The 11,730-nt window shown below is 35.1% G+C and overlaps 1 long non-coding RNA gene across 1 annotated transcript; it reads left to right on the plus strand.

Annotated features, from left to right (window-relative positions):
* Window positions 1–6,398: 6,398 nt before the first annotated feature.
* LOC106316918 lies at window positions 6,399–7,182 on the plus strand. The gene is made up of 2 exons (XR_001265009.1): window positions 6,399–6,654; window positions 6,761–7,182. It is a non-coding gene; the product is annotated as an uncharacterized LOC106316918 (long non-coding RNA).
* Window positions 7,183–11,730: the final 4,548 nt, after the last annotated feature.

Raw genomic sequence — 11,730 nt, forward strand, 5'->3', positions numbered from 1 at the left:
CCGAAACATCTTCTTCTCTTCTCTCTCTATCAGCTCCACCTTCTCTCTAACTTTCCGGTTACCTCAACCAACGAAAGTTACCAGAAAGGAACACTCCACCTTAAAGAAAACCTCAGAACCTCTCCCAAAGAATCCCTCAGACCTCAGCTCAGATTCACGGCGACTTTTCAACTGATCATCTTGCCTCTCAAGATAAAACACGCCGACTCTCAATCTGACCAGACCTACGCCAACTCAAGGTAAACTGATACCTCTTAAACAGTTTCTTCTGATCTTGACCTCAACTTCCTGATTCATATGTAGATCACTCAAACCTCATTGACTAACCCACTTTGCTTTTTCACTGCGAGGTAACAAATCGGAGTTCCTCAGCAATGACTCGAAGCTTCTGACTTCACTCGCGAACCTTGACAGACACCAAAGCCTTCTCCAGTGTCTTTCCAAGTACGCTCTTTGTTAGGATATCAGCTAGGTTTAGAGTAGTGTGAATCTTCACCACTGAAACACTCCCGTTAGCAATCACATCTCTAATGTAACTGAACTTAGTGTGAATATGCTTTGTTCTCTCATGGTATCCACCATTCTTTGCTAGGAATATAGCTGATTGAGAATCACAATTAATCTTGACTGCTCCTTGTTCATAGTTTATATCTTCACACACTCCTTTAAGCCATAAGGCTTCCTTAACAGCTTCATTTAATGACATGTACTCTGATTCAGTAGTTGATAGAGCCACGATAGGTTGGAGCCCCGATCTCCAACTAATAGTGTTGCCGCCTACTTGAAATAAGTATCATGTAACTGATCTGCTTCTGTCACGATCAGTCGCATAGTCTGCATCGCTAAATCCTTCAACTCTGAATTCATTTCCTTTAGTAAACCATAGGCCATAATCTGTAGTTCCTCGTATATATCTCAGAATCCACTTCACTGCCTCCCAGTGTTGTCTTCCTGGATTTCCCATGATTCTACTTACAACTCCAACAACATGAGTTATATCAGGACGCGTTCCCACCATGGCGTACATCAAACTACCAACCGCACTAGCATAAGGAACATCGAACATAAATCTCGCTTCTATCTTTGTTTCTTTCTCGTCTAAACTCTTCAATCTGAACTGAGATCTCATAGACGTAGTAACAAACTTACAATCAGTCATATTGAAGGTTGAGAGTACCTTTTCAAGGTATTTTCCCTGAGATAGTTTCAATGTCCCAGCTCTTCTATCTCGTACAATATCTATTCCTAGAATTCTCGTAGCTGGTCCAAGATCCTTCATCTCAAATTCACTACTCAGTCTAGCTTTAATATCTTTGATCACTTCCATGTTCTTGGAGACTACAAGCATATCATCCATGTATAGCAATAGATAAATTCTCGAAGTCACTTCTGAACCACTGACATAGACACACTGATCATACAGACTCTGTCTAAACCCCTGTTGCTTCATGAACCCATCGAATCTCTTATTCCACTGTCTCGGTGACTGTTTAAGACCATACAGTGACTTCTTCAATAGACAGACCATACCTTTCTTTCCTTTAACCTCATAGCCTTCTGGTTGTTCCATATAAATCTCTTCATCTAAGGTTCCATTTAAGAAAGTTGTCTTTACATCTAGTTGTTCTAGATATTAGTCTTCTTTAACCACCAAAGACAGAATCAGTCTGATCGATACATGCTTCACAACTGGTGCAAACACTTCGTTATAATCAATTCCTTCCACATGTGAATAGCCTTTGGCAACCAATTTAGACTTAAATCTTGGATCTTCAACTCCTGGTATGCCTGGTTTCTTCTTGTAAACCCACTTGCAGCCAATGACTCTCTTCTTGGCAGGTATTTCTACAATCTCCCAAGTCTTGTTTCTATCAAGTGAATCCATCTCTTCATCACTAGATAAACCCCACTGGTCTCTCTCTTTAGATCTCATCGCTTCTTGATATGACTTAGGTTCATCAGTCTCAATATCATTGGCCACATATAGAGCATAAGCTTCAACATCGAAATCATCATACTTAGATGGTAACTTTATCTCTCTGCGCTTTCTGTCTCTAGCCAAAATATAGTGATCTAGGTCCTCTTCAGTTTCTTCTTCCTGATCAGCTGATTCAACCTCTGAATCTGACACTGCTCCACCTGAAACTGAACCAAATTTTCTGAAGTAGAAGCCTCTGAATCTTGGAGACCTTTAAAAGGACTCTGAATCAAGTTTGGACTGAAAGACACACTTTTCTTTTCTTTCAGAATAGACTTTCCTTTATCAGCATAAACTGGACTATTCTGAACCTCCTTAACTTCTACTTCTTTCTCAGCTTTCTTGTATACTTCTTCCTCATGAAATATAACATTTCTGCTAATCGTGCAACTTTCTTCTTCTGGTAACCACACTCTAAATCCCTTTGTTCCTTGTGGATAGCCAACAAAGAATCCCTTCACTGCTCTGGGACATGTTTTAGCATTTCTCGTATGAACATAAGCAGCACATCCAAATCTTCTCAAGTGCTTTAGCCCTGGCTTATTTCCAGACCAAAGCTCTTCTGGAAGCTTGTACTCAATAGCAGAACTTGGAGACCTATTGATCAAATAGACAGCAGTTGAAGCCGCTTCTGCCCATAACTTCTCTCCCATTCCACTCTCAGCTAACATACACCTCACTCTCTCCATAATGGTTCAGTTCATTCTCTCCGAGACCCCATTCTGTTGAGGTGTATAAGCACAAGTTCGATGCCTTTTTATTCCAACAACCTTACAAAAATCATCGAACCTTCTGTTACAATATTCCAATCTGTTGTCTGTTCTCAAACACTTTAGTTTCTTTCCTGTTTGAGTCTCAACTACTGCAATCCATTCCTTAAACTTCTCAAAAGCCTTATCTTTAGTTTTAAGGAAATAGATCTAGACCTTTCTTGAGTAATCATCAATAAACGTGATGAAGTATTGCTTCTCAGCTAAGCTTGGAACCACAGAAGGAGAACCCCATAAGTCTGAATGAACATACTCAAGTATTTCTCTTGATGTATGTTTCCCCTTCTTAAAACTTTGCTTATGAGCCTTTCTAAACACACAATCCTCGCACAACCCTGGTGTGTCCACATCTTTTGCTTCAAGATATCCTCCTTTAACAAGTAAGTCAAGTCCTTTCTGACTTATATGTCCCAATCTCGAATGCCATTTCTTGGTTGTAGTGACTTTAGAAATAGCAGAGTGACTTTCACCCTTAAGAACAGTTCCTTTCAAGTAATACAAACCATCTGCATACTTTCATGTTAAGACTTCAACTCCGTTCTTAAAGAACTTCACTCTATAGTCACCTCCCTCATAGGTTCAGCCAGCCTTCTCAAGACACCCGTATGAGATTAAGTTCCTTCCCATAGTCGGCATAAACTTCACATTTGTTAGAATCACAATAGAACCATCTGATCCTTTAATGCGAACTTTGCCGACCCCTTCAATCTCACTAAACGTGTTATTACCCATTAACACCTTTCCACCACTCACTTGTTTGAGATCAAACATCACCTCTTTGTTTGGAGTAATGTGGAAACTCGCTCTTGAGTCCAAGACCCACTCATCTCTGGTGTCTTAAATGCTCGCTGCGAGTATCAAAGGTTCTTTCTTAAATCCCTTAGCTTCTGCAACATTCACTGAGCTAGAATTAGAACCTTTGAACATCGGGACAATCTCTCTTCCAATGACCTTCTTTACCACAGATGAAGCATCCCTTGTTGTTCTTGCTAGAGTTTGATTTAGAGCTATATTTCCCTTTAGACTTTGATCTTCCTCTCGAAGAATTGTTGTCTCTCCTATCAGATCTTCCTCTATCTCCAAGATACAGTCCTTCTGCCTCAGGTTTAGACTTTCCTAAGACACCTCTTTCTCTTAGCTCAGTCTCCTTTGAGTATGCTGCGGAAAAAACATCACTGACTGTAAGAGTATCCTTCCCACTGCCGTACTTCAACGTGTGAACCAGTGGTTCATACTTTGGGGTTAATCCGGTGAGGATTTGAATCGCCTGATCTTCATCAGAGATCTTTATCTCTAAACTCTATAAGTCGTTAACCAACTTCAAGAACACATCAAGGTTCTGTTCAATAGACTTCTGCTCGTCCTTCCTGTAGCTAGCAAATCTTTGCTTTAGATAGATCCTATTAGGAAGAGACTTCGTTTGATAATCCCTTTCCAATGCCTTCCATATGCCAAGAGCTGAGGTCTCCTTCATGACTTTCCTTATGATTTGATCACTCAAACTCATCTGGATCAAGCTGCGAACTCTCTTGTCCTTCATAGACTTCATAGGATCAACCTTAGCCTCAGTACTTGGCTCTACCTTCTCTCCTTCATCCGCTGACTCAGTATTCTCCTCTAGAACTGAGTCTAGACCTAGAATGTCCGGCGCACACAACATCTTATGTTTCCATATACCAAAATCACCAGATCCATCAAACTTCTAAACTTTAACACGACCTTGAGTAGGTTCCATCTTATCTTATTTCAGATTGATCAGACCCGAAACAAGATAATAGAGTAATCTACTTCAAGATCAGAATCCACAAACACAGCGCTCAAGAATCAACCAGATAAGTTTTGAAAACAAGATAATAGAGTAATCTACTTCAAGATCAGAATCCACAAACACAGCGCTCAAGAATCAACCAGATAAGTTTTGAAAACAAGATAATAGAGTAATCTACTTCAAGATCAGAATCCACAAACACAGCGCTTAAGAATCAACCAGATAAGTTTTGAACCTTACTGAGATCTTCTCTACCTTACGTATTTGCTTCCTGATTGATGCCGATCTGAACACAGCATGAGCTCTAATACCACTTGTTACGATTCGATCTTACTGCGTTCTTAGTCGATTCGATACGTTGTATGTTTGTTATGCAATTGAACCGAATGCAAAGAGAATTTGTTTGTCCAGTTCGCTTGCGCTACATCTGGGGGGAGGCTCTTGCTCCCAATCCACTAAGCTTTGATTGCAGTTTACAATACAAGCTTATACAAGATTCTATCAATAGCTAACTTCGAATCTTGTTGTTTCAGGATACTTATCTTATCTTGCGGTGAAAAGAGCTCAATACGAGCTACCAGATTGCACCACTGCAACTCAGCACTCGCCGGAGGATTCACTGAAGAAGACAATCGCTTTCTCTCTACAGCTCTCTGCTCTCTGCTCTCAGCTCAAAGACGAAGGCAGGTTGTTACTGATTGTAACTACCAGAACGATGACGTCTTATGTATTCTCGGTCATTGGGCTTAATCTAATTCACCAGCCCAGTAACCCTGAAGCCCACGAGATGTACCATAAGTGTTGGATCGGGTTTATACATGAAGCCCACATATATAGCCAAGATAAGTTAAAAGTCTTAATGGTTGAGCTTCTAATCAACAGTTCAAAGTCAGAGACTCAATTTGTAAGCATATCCTATATATAATTATGTGTGACAAATATATTGTAGCCCATATAAAAGTACAAACAAGTTTAGTTTTAAAAGCCCAATGGAAAACTAAAAGAATTTAATAATGGAAGTTGAAATTTTCCTAATTAACACACGTCTTTTTTCTTTGTGCCTTCTTTATTTTAGGTAAGAGTTTAATGACTGTTTTGATGAGGTAAACACTGAATTACTTGGCTGTATTGCTTTCTTGAACCCTACTAATTCATTTCAGGAGTTTGATCAGTTAAAAGTTATGAGATTGTCTGAGTTCTATCCTGAGGATTTTGGTCATATCGAGCGGATAACTTTTGAGCATCAACTAGGTCTTTATATTGACAATATTCGGGAAGATGAAGATTTTCTAATTTGAAGGATCTTGGAGATCTTGCATACATTATGGTGAAGACAAAAAAACATCTTTCACATCCTCAGATTTATCGGCTTTTGAAACTAATATTGATTTTACATGTTGCTACTGCTACAGTTGAAAGATGTTTTCCAGCGATGAAGATTGTGAAGACTAGTTTGCAGAACCGGATAAGTGATCAGTTTTTAAATGATTGTATTATTTGTTTTGTTGAAAATGAATTGTTTGAGAAAGTAACAAATGAAGTAGTAATGAAAAGATTCTAAACTATGGAATTTCGTAAGATAAATTTGTAAGGTTTTTTTTTGGTTATAATTTTTTTTTATTTAAATGATTTAGTTACTAAAAATTTTTGTGCCCCCGATTAATACTAGTTCAAGATCCGCCACTGACTGATACATGTTATATCCCTAACTAAAGATATATTTAGATAATGTTTTCTTTTTCAACGACAATGTTTTCTTTTTCATACTTTTGACCCTCGCCTTTTCTTGTCTACTTTCGTACTTTTGACTTAATGTGCAAAAACCAATTATAAACCTACTGAAAGGTAGAAAAATAGTCAAAGATTGATCAGAAATCTCTCCCTAACTTATGCACATCACTCAACTAACCCACTTCTCCTTCTTTTTATATCCAATTATGAATTAGTAATGATACCAGACGCACCACTCGAGGGCCCATTATCAGCTGTTTATGCGTTTTCCTATAATAACAAACAACATTAAGATCGCATTCAAAGGCAAACTAAGGAGTGCAGAGGGTATTTTACTAAGCAGAGACGAATGGCCGTGAAGCTCAATTACCTCTTTCTTTTCGTTTACATTGTTCTTCTTATTTCAGGTAAATTATATGTATGATCTATGAAGTATTATTTCCTTTTCCGCTTAAGATCTTGTGTTCTTTTGTGAGAAAAAAAATACAAAATGTTTTTGATATGATGATGCAGCGGGGAATGCTACTAGTGCGCACCTGACGATGCCCACAAAGGTAGCTACCGCAGGAGGACGGGATGGGAAAGCGGGTAGGTCGGAATGGCTATACGTAGCAGGAGAGTGTGCAAAATTACCACTTTGCAACAAATATTGCGTTTCCAACGGGTTTCGTCTTGGTGGGTTTTGTAAAAAATTATCCCCTCGAGCTTCTTCTCTTTCTTGTGTTTGTAAATACACCTAACTTAACAACAAGTTTCTTTTCTTTCTTTTTGTTATTGAGAAAAACAATAAAAGTGTTGTTGACAAGTTAAGCCTTGTTTGTGGTCCCTTCTACCGTTCTACGTATGTTTTGTGGTTTGGAACTTGCAAGTCTGGTATTGCTTTGTGATTTAATAATTTCGGCTTTAAAAAAATAAGATCTTGAATTAGCCTATAATTACAAGGGCGGCGCATTCTCCCATTTACGTGTATTGACTTTGAACTGGTTATAAATTTTAGAGAAATTTTATACTACTCGTCTTTTTAGTTTATTTTCCCCAAATAACCATTAAGTAGAAAAAATGACCCAAATAAATTTTATTATAGAGTAAATATACATTTATATTATAGGGTTAATTAATCTAAATTTACGGTTTAGAGTTAAGAAATGGGGATTTAAAGGTTAAAAATAAATATCAAAAATTTCAAAAATTCAAAATAAAAATAGATTATTCGGGTCATTTTCTTTTTAGGACTATTTTGGTGTGTTACAAAAACTTAAAAATGACTATTTAAAAAAATTGCCTTAAATTTTACGTAGTGACTTTTTGAAGAAGTATAATTAAAAAAATAAATATTTTTCGGTTTAGAAAAGAAAAACCCACTAAAATTTTAGGTACTTTAAAAAAGACTAGAGCTGGACGCGGTGTTTTTTTTTGTTTACTTAATGTAACTAAATAGTTTTTACACCATTATATAATCTGTAAAAATTATAATAAAATGGTGACAAAAATGCATCATATAATACATATATTGTTGTTACATAATTCCACTAATAGTAAAAGTAAAATGATTTATATAACTGTAAATGTAAATATCACGCGAATATTTATTTTTATTTAACCGATATCATTTGTATTTACCCGATACCGAGTTGGCTAGTGGTAAAGGAAATGCTAGTAGCCTTTCATTGGTCGGGTTTGTTACGCGTTGGAAATAATTATTTACAACATTTGGGTTCCAGTAAAAAAGAGAAACCACTTTTTCATTTTTTAGAAATATACTTTTGTTTTCTATAAATAATATAATATTTATTTATTTTTCACGTATTATGTATTTTTTATTATGACATTACGCATAATAATTAAAATATATTTTTAGTTTATTTTTAGTTTATGTGTGTGTTTTCCATAAACTAAAATATTTATGCGAAAATAATATTTGAGATGTTTTGATTGGTTTCTGGTCATAAATGATAACTATATTTAAATTTTCAACCCGGACCTTACAGTTGACTCGCTCATAGATCCAGTCTCACGCTCATGGAATTTACATGCTCTTCACACCTTGGTCGATCCTGAAGACGTGAAAATCATTACAAGTATACCACTGAGTAGGTCTCAGATGGCAGATAGAGATGGATGACACTTTTCGAAAAATGGACAGTATACGGTTAAATCAGGTTATCAGGTGGAGCGGGTATACCCAAATCAGCAATCTCAGGCAGAAACCTACGGACCCACGGTAGACTCACTCGAGTCCTTCTGCTGGAAAACTCGATGCCCATCGAAAATACGACATTTTCTGTGGCAAATATTATCTGGATGTCTATCGGTTAGGAAAAATTTGCAGGCAAGAGGGATGCAAGGAGATATCTGTTGCGCTCGATGTGGTGCTCCAGAGGAATCTATAAACCATGTCTTTTTTGAATGTCCACCGGCAATTCAGACATGGGCGCTCTCTAAGATTCCATCTAATCCTGCAATCTTTCCAAGATATGGCTCCCATACCGGTGAGACCGGGCAGATGGTGCTTCTCTGATGGCTCATGGAAGGCAAATGATAACTTCTCGGGACAAGGATGGTATAGCACCTTACCAGGATTTGATGGTTTGATGGGTGCAAGAAACACCAGAGCTAGTCTTTCACCTCTCCATGTAGAGTTTGAATCACTAATCTGGGCAATGGAATGTATGCGGAATTTGCGGCAGGTTCGGGTCACATTTGCAACAGATTGTTCTCAATTGGTGAAGATGGTTTCGGAACCAGAAGAATGACCAGCGTTTGCAAACTACTTGACAGATATAAAGACCCTTAGTACTGGATTTCAGAGCTCGGAGATCATCTATGTACCAAGAACGCAGAACACACAGGCGGACAAACTAGCACGGAGTGCAAGAATTCAACCGTCGTTCGTCGTTTACATGGATGCAGAGCTACCCTCTTGGTTAACAGAGTCTATATGAGCCTGTTTTCTTTTGTTGATGTAAAAAAAAAAAAAAAAAAAATTCAACCCGTTATTTTAACTTATTGACTTTAACATTTTATTATATGTAGGATTTTTATTTTATATGAACTTTTTTTCTTTTTCTTAGAACATTGTTATCTTGTATAAATATTTTTCTTTACATACAAAACTTGAAGAATATTCTTTTGAAATTTTCCCTATTACAATTTTCTCAAATGAAAAATCTTAGGTGTTTTTAATTTTTAATACTAATACTTAAATGTACATGTTATTACCAAATCTAATATTTCAAATCCTTACTAAAGAAAAATAATTTAGGTAAAATTCAGTTGAACATATGTAATATCATACACTAGGGTCGGCCCGCCCTACGGGCGGGAAGATAGAAAAACTATTTTATATAAATTTACTTTAATTTTATGAAGCATTTTTTAAAAAAATTGTAGATTGAAAACGATATTATAAAAGAAAAATAAATAAATAAAATTTGGAGATCATGTTGTTATTTTTAATACATATTTTTGGACTGAATTAAAATGACTGTAACTTTCATTATTCTACGAAGAACAATATAATATAATAAGATTAATGATGTCTGCATATAATTATGCAATGATCATGCGAGAGAAATATATTAAACGAAAAACTTATATTATCTAAGGCAAAACAACCTTTTGTTAGTGTGAGTAGCTTGGTATGTGTATGTTTTAATTAAAATGTGATAGTTTTCTCCTAAAGAAAGTCATACTTCAATTTCTCTGTCACTCTTTAAATTGAATACAGTCTATCGTTATTAAATAAGTTTAGAATTTATTAGAGAGATTTTACTATTAATTTAGAAGTTATTAATACTGTAGAAACTTGTGTTGTGAATTAACAATATATTTAAATGAAATGATGATATTGCATGGACATTTTTTATAGAATCTATGCTCGTATGTAATAAAGAGCTTATGCTGCAAATGCGTGTAATTATCTTGCAAAATATATTTTTGCATTGGTATATTACTACTCTGAAATAAAATTGTTTACCATACAAACGAAATCGTTCAAAATTTTCAAATATCAGAGTGTTAGTATATTCAAATAGCTAAGTAGAAGTAATATATAATAATATGTTTGCGCTATTGTATGAAAAAAAGAAAAGAAGTTAGGAGCACTATTTATCGTGAAATCATGCACCTTAAAAATAAATTGATGTAAATAGGTAAAACAAATAATTATAGAAGCATTATTTATCGTGAAATAAATTGATGTAAATGGGTAAAACAAATAATTATTCCTATATTTTTTTTCTTAAAACATTATTCATATGTTAAATGCTCAGTATATACGTACATCAAATTAGTAAATTCAATTTTACATTCACTATATAATATTATACATTTTATATGTATGTTCACTAATATACTATAAACCTATTGTTCATCTAGTTTTTTGGTTTTTACGGGCTATTTTACACATTAAAATAAATAAAAACATTTTATTGTATTTTCGACACATGTAAATCTAATTAAAATTATCGTACTTGGTTCTGTTGATTTACATTAATTTGTCATACCGGTATGATCGGATTGAATATCAACAATACAACATTTTCTTTAAATTTTTTAAATATTGTTAATTGATTTCTTTAACAATAAAATTTTGAAAAATGTAATAAACATTATTGAATAGAGGATAATACCCACAAATTTATGGAAATATGTTTTCTACTTTACATATTAAGGTTTATAGTATTAATGTGCATTAAGTGTAATATTTATCATGGATTTGTTGTGGAATAGATTTAAGAAAAAAATTAATTTAGATTTAAGTTGTATGTTTTATGATTATTTCTTATTTGTACTTATATTTTAATAAAGTAGATGTAAAAAACTTTCATTATAACGTTACCTTTTTGTATATTTAAAACGACTCGGTAACAAAAAATAATGTCTAAAATGGACAATTATAAAAGTTAAAGATTAAAAAAAACTCAAGTCTGTTATAAAAATAATAGAAAAGTCTGTCTTTATTCATAACATAGAGATTTCTTATATAAGAGATTATACCGTCATAGATAAAAGGAAAGATTACAAATCATAATCTCTTGGTTATGAGCCATCCACAATCTGGTTCATAACACTCCCTCTTGGATGCCATAACCATTTAGAGCTTGTAATGTGCTTTAGTGTTGTCTCATTAAAACATTATCAGGAAAACCCAATTGGGACAAAACCATGGTGAAGGAAAAAGAGTACAACAAACATTACTCCCCCTGATTTGGACATTGCTGAAGGTCCATTGGACCTCTCCAATTTTCTTCAATCCGTGGGTGATGAAGATCTTGGGCTAAATATGCTTCGTCCTCGAACATGATAGTTGGTTCTTCTTTACCTTCGGCCATGCCACAATCTAATCAAACATATTGAGTTATCGACCTCAAATACACACACACGAAATCTTAGATGATGTTGCTGTGATATGCGTGTACCACCATGTGTAAAACATAACCTGTCTGAAAACAAATCAACAAAACCAAATAACCCCTCTTTGG

The sequence above is a fragment of the Brassica oleracea genome, chromosome C9, assembly GCF_000695525.1.
Source record: "Brassica oleracea var. oleracea cultivar TO1000 chromosome C9, BOL, whole genome shotgun sequence".
In the NCBI taxonomy this organism is placed as follows: Eukaryota; Viridiplantae; Streptophyta; class Magnoliopsida; order Brassicales; family Brassicaceae; genus Brassica; species Brassica oleracea.